Source organism: Macaca thibetana, chromosome 9 (genome assembly GCF_024542745.1).
Source record: "Macaca thibetana thibetana isolate TM-01 chromosome 9, ASM2454274v1, whole genome shotgun sequence".
In the NCBI taxonomy this organism is placed as follows: Eukaryota; Metazoa; Chordata; class Mammalia; order Primates; family Cercopithecidae; genus Macaca; species Macaca thibetana.
The window spans coordinates 35,476,084-35,482,057 of NC_065586.1; the positions used below are offsets into that span (position 1 = coordinate 35,476,084).

At 42.6% G+C, this 5,974-nt stretch overlaps 1 pseudogene; it reads left to right on the forward strand.

Moving 5' to 3' along the window:
- The first annotated feature begins 3,176 nt into the window (after nt 1-3,176).
- Nucleotides 3,177-3,950, forward strand: LOC126962654 (60S ribosomal protein L7-like; annotated as a pseudogene).
- The last annotated feature ends 2,024 nt before the right edge of the window (nt 3,951-5,974 follow it).

Here is a 5,974-nt window from a genome sequence, read left to right on the forward strand (position 1 = left end):
GGTTTCTAAGTCATATCCAGTATTATTTTCCGAAGGATATTTCTTTATTGTTTTTCATCCCATTGTCACCAGGCTACTCAAGCTTCCAAGCCTCCTCAGTAATTTTTCTGTTGTTAGGAAACTGGTTTCCCTATTGCTTTTCTTGTTCATTCTGCATACCATAAGTATATGAATCAATTAATTACTTTGAATCATCTAATTCACTGGCTTAAAAATATCCGGTGGACCCCTGGCTTGACATCCAAAGCCCAAACTCCTTCACTGAATGTGCAGAGTTCACCATCGTTTGATCCTAGTGGTTCCTGTGTATAAATATGTTCTGGCTAGACGTGCTGTTTTCATACCGATTTTGCACATTCTGACTCCACAAAGCCCCCGGCCTTCTTCCTTCTCTCATCTAAATCTATCCATTCCCCAAAGCTCTGTCCTAGTTTCCCTTCCTCGCAGACACTTCCCTGATCACTGGAAGCTGCAGTAAAATTCTTATCTGAACCCTGCCTTGCCTCGTTCTGATGACTTGGTCAGGAATCAGCCTGCATTGCCTACTATTGGCATTTGCCTTGCATGTGTATTTCTCGCCTGTGCAGTTAAATTTCTCAAGGCCAAGAACTGTGTCGTATTTTAAAGGTGCTGCTAATTCTGTTTTGTATCAGTTATGTTTAACATTTATTTCAAAGCTAATTTTATAAACATTGTCCTTTTTAGAGGATTTTTCTCGTTTTGGGGTTCTGTCTTCAGCTCTGGGTCTTTCTTTGTCTTTTGCTTTTCCACATGTTGGAAGCTCTTGAGCAAGGATTTGAACACTCATGCAAAGTCAGGCATCTTTGTGCTTCCAGGAGGCAGGGGTTCTGTGTGAGAGATTAAACGGCCATTCTCTCTGTGGCTGGAGGATTTCACAGGGCACGCCTCTGGAGAGCGGTGAGGTGGAAAAGTGGTTACAAATTAGAGAATACAGGTTCCTGTCCTTCTTTGCTGCTGTTGAGCTGTGTGACTCCGGGAAAATTGCTTTGCCCCTCTGAGACTCGCTTTCTCACCTGCGAAATCCATTCATTCATTCATCCTCAGATAGTCACTGGGTTCCTACTGTAAGTCATTTTGACTAGGGGATTCTCTGAGTTTCTAAATGTTTTTTCTGCAGTGCTTATGTAACATTTTGTTCATACCAGTTTATAACACATTGTCCAAAAATTAGTTCTATTTATTTATTTTTCTTCTCAGATAGATTTTTTTTTTTTTTTTTTTTTTTTTTTTTGAGACGGAGTCTTGCTCTGTCGCCCAGGCTGGAGTGCAATGGTGAGATCTTGGCTCACTGCAAGCTCTGCCTCCCGGGTTCGTGCCATTCTCCTGACTCAGCCTCCTGAGTAGCTGGGACTACAGGCGCCTGCCACCATGCCCAACTAATTTTTTGTATTTTTAGTACAGACAGGGTTTCACCGTGTTAGCCCGGATGGTCTCGATCTCCTGACCTCATGATCTGCCTGCCTCAGCCTCCCAAAGTCCTTGGGATTACAGGAGTGAGCCACTGTGCCCACCTCTCAGATAGTAGATTTTTTGATGTAAGAGGTAACATTCAATTATCCTTGTATTTCTGGCACCTAGCAAAATGCCTTTGGACTCTGCCTTTTTTTTTTTTTCTTTTTGAGACACAGTCTTGCTTTGTCACCCAGGCTGGAGTGCAGCAGCACAATCCTGGCTTGCTGCAACTGCTGCCTCCAGAGTTCAAGTGATTCTTGTGCCTCAGCATCCCAACTGGCTGGGATTATAGACATGTGCCACCATTACCAGCTAATTTTTGTATTTTTAGTACAGACAGGGTTTTGCCATCTTGGCCAGGCTGGTCTCGAACTCCTGGCCTCATGTGATCCGCCCACCTCGGCCTCACAAAGTGCTGGGATTACAGGCATGAGCCATCACACCCTGCCTCTGGACTTTGCCTTTTTGGATGAAGGATCATGCAGAAAGGTTTAGGGCCAGTTGTTTCTGAGTGACTAAGTGTAGGAATTAAAGGACGTTATTTTCCTTGAATCTCTGTATAGGAGCTTTTACTTTTGGGAGGCAAAACATGTATTTTGCAGAAATTTCCTGCTTTGGTTAATTGACCACCGACTTTAACTAGAAAAAATTATAGCTAATTTTCTGACTCTTAAACATCCTCTTATGTGAAATCACTCGATGAGCTTTGCAGTTAGGCTTGCTTAACATTGATGACTTCTTACTTAGGTGTCATGTCTAGCCCTAGGATGCTCATTAATCTAGTTGAAGTGATCAGATGCAGTTTTGGTGAAAATAGGTGGAAATGGAGTTTATGTTCTTCAGCAATTGGTCAGGAGTATGAAGATTGATCTAAAAGAGAAAAAGTTGTATAAGCCAACACTTTAACGAGTGGAGAGATTATCCTGAGGTTTACTTTATATTGTAGACAAACTGATATTAGCTTCTAACTGGGACTTTAACTTATGAAATGGGAATGACATGGCAGTGACTTGCTTTCTAACAAAGCTGCAATTTGCATTTCCTGTCTCCTCACATTCTTCTTTGTAATCCTTGTTAACTGGGAATGTGACATTGAGTAAATTCATAAAATAAATATGGAGATTGTATTAGGCTAAAAATGACTTTGAGTTGTTATGCTTTGTTTAGTGTTCAGTTAGAGTAACTGAATCCACAAAGTTCTCTTCTTTTATCCTTGGAATAATCACAAGCTGGGCTTCCACTGGCTGTTCCAGAAAAGAAAGTATATTTGGTTAGTTGTGTGTGCATGAGTGTATAAGCAATAGGAAATATAAGTATTTTGAATACATACAATAATATACCAGTATTCAGGATTTTCATGGTCTGAGGCAAAATCATGGCTTAGGAATGCTTTCAGTTTGACTTTTCACTTACCATTTCCTTGTGACCTAGCTTCAGATTTGGACTTTTTTCTCCTTCTTTGTTTAGCCACCCTTGCCAGTTTCATGTCATGTGCCAAGGCATGACAAGATAGTGTTTGTAGCCATCTAGGGGGAGAGGATAGTTTCTGGCTGCTGTGAATTGCTGGGGGCAGTCAAGAGGTTGTTTTCTAGCTAGGATTTTTGCACAAGTACAGCAGGAATCCCTTGCATGTGCCCAGTAGAAGCAGAATATTGTATTTTATGAACATTAAGATACTAGGGTCCTCTTTTCTAGCTAGAACCATGGAGGGTGTTGAAGAGAAGAAAAAGAAGGTTCCTGCTATGCCAGAAACCCTTAAGAAAAAGGGAAGGAATTTCGCAGAGCCGAAGATCAAGCGCCTGAGAAAGAAGTCTGCCCAAAAGATGCTTCGAAAGGCAAGGAGGAAGCTTGAGGTCTATGAAAAAGCAAAGCTCTATCACAAGGAGTGTAGGCAGATGGACAAAACTGAAATTCGAATGGCGAGGTTGGCAAGAAAAGCTGGCAACGTCTATGTACCTGCAGAACCCAAATTGGCATTTGTTGTCAGGATCAGAGATATCAATGGTGTGAGCCCAAAGGTCTGAAAGGTGTTGCAGCTTCTTTGCCTTCGTCAAATCTTCAATGGAACCTTTGTGAAGCTCAACAAGCCTTCAGTGAACATGCTGAGGATTGTGGAACCATATATTGCATGGGAGTACCCAAATTGTGGAACCATATATTGCATGGGAGTACCCAAATTAGTAAATGAAGTGATCTACAAGCGTGGTTATGGCAAAATCAATAAGGGAATTGCTTTGACAGGTAACACTTTGATTGCTGTGTCTCTTAATAAATACGGCATCATTTGCATGGAGGATCTGATTCATGAGATCTATACTGTCGGAAAGTCCTTCAAAGAAGCAAGTGACTTCCTGTGGCCCTTCAAATTATCTTCTCCAGGAGGTAGAAAGAAGAAAAAGACCACCCATTTTGTAGAAGGTGGAGATGCTGGCAACAGGGAGGACCAGATTAACAGTCTTATTAGAAGAATGAACTAAGGTGTCTACCATGATTATTTTTCTAATCTGGTCAGTTAAGAAACAGTATGGGCTCTCAAACTGAAAAAAAAAAAGATACTAGGAAATTTAGTCAGTGAAGAGTATATTAAGGAGTATGTCAGTCCTGCTCTTTGGAATTCTGAAACTTTTTCTGTTTTTTTTTTTTCTTTTTGAAATGGAGTCTGGCTCTGTCACCCAGGCTGGAGTGCAGTGGCACAATCTCCACTCACTGCAACCTCCACCTCCCGGGTTCAAACGATTCTCCTGCCTCAGCCTCCCGAGTAGCTGGGATTACAGGCAAGCACCATCAGGCCCAACTAATTTTTGTATTTTTAGTAGAGATGGGGGTTTCACCACGTTATCCAGGTTGGTCTTGATCTCCTGACCTCAGGTGATCTGCTCGCCTTGGCCTCCCAAAGTGCTGGGATTACCGTGCCTGGCCCTGAAACATCTTTAAATCAGGGGTTTCTGAAAGTATGTGGAATTGACTGGACCATCCTTAATTTGCACGTTATTTTGCTTTTTTACTTTTATTCAGAAAAAGAACACGGTGGATGAACAATAGATGGAAATTAGGCACAGAGGGCAAATAAACTATGAGAATTTACTTACCTTTCATGTGCATTTGAAATAAAGGACAGATGTCTGTTCTGTTCTGGATATCTGTGGATGCTAGTGAATGGTCCTTTTGGTCTAAGCAATTATGTCTAAGAGGTTAGAAATACTAGTTGACTTACATTTGAATCGGAGAAGCTGCTTTTTTTTTTTTTTTTTTTTTCTTTTTTTTTTTTTGAGACGGAGTCTCGCTCTGTCGCCCAGGCTGGATTGCAGTGGTGCGACCTCGGCTCACTGTAAGCTCTGCCTCCCGGGTTCACACCATTCTCCTGCCTCAGCCTCCTGAGTAGCTGGGACCAGGTGCCAGCCACCACGCCCCGGCTAATTTTTTGTATTTTTCAGTAGAGATGGGGTTTCACCGGGTTAACCAGGATAGTCTTGATCTCCTGACCTCGTGATCCGCCCACCTCGGCCTCCCAAAGTGCTGGGATTACAGGCGTGAGCCACCGGGCCCGGCCTTTTTTTTTTTTTTTTTTTGGACGGAGTTTTGCTCTGTCACCCAGGCTGAAGTGCAGTGGCGCGATCTCGGGTCACTGAAACCTCCAACTCCCGGGTTCAAGCGATTCTCCTGCCTCAGCCTCCTGAGTAACAAGGATTACAGGCATGTGCCACCACGGCCTGCTAATTTTTGTATTTTAGTAGAGGCAGGTTTCACCACGTTGGCCAGGCTGGCCTTGACTCCTGACCTCAGGTGATACTCCTGCCTTGGCTTCCCAGAGTGCTGGGATTACAAGTGCGAGCCACTGCACCTGGCCAGAAGCTGCTGTCTTAATATTTAAATCCCTGTCCCACTAGAAAATTTTTCATGGCCAAATTATATATGATGTTACTGTCAGTAAATTTGCTTGTACCTCTGATTCCTTGAATACATACAAAATCCTTCATTCTTCCCATCTGAGATATATACTAACGGGGCATTATACATTCACCATGTGTAATGGGGCAAGAGGGCTCTCTGGTTAAAGACTTATAAAGACTTAGTGTGGACTCCTCCTCCCTTGCCCTCCAACAGCCCTCAATCCCTCCGTCCCCAGCCTAATGGTGTCTTGAACATAACTTACTAGTTTGACTTTCCCTAAACCAGAGCAATGAACTCCTAGAATGATTTTAAGGTTGAGTAATTATGTCTCCAGGTGTTTGACATTTAAAACTTGAAGCTGAAACAGGAGCGTGGTCTCTGTATCCACTTACGATAAATGTCCTTGAAATATTCCACTTAAATACTCAGCTGTAGTCAGTTTGCACTTCAACTGTGGACATCATTAGGAAATGGAAAAAAGGAGTCTTTCTTCATTAATAATTGGGAAGGCAGCCAGTCACCAGAAGCAGGAAGGCTTTCTTTTGAGCTAGAATGATCTGATTCCACTTCCCCCAAGCTTTCCATTCTCCCCAGGTCAGAGCATAGAAAC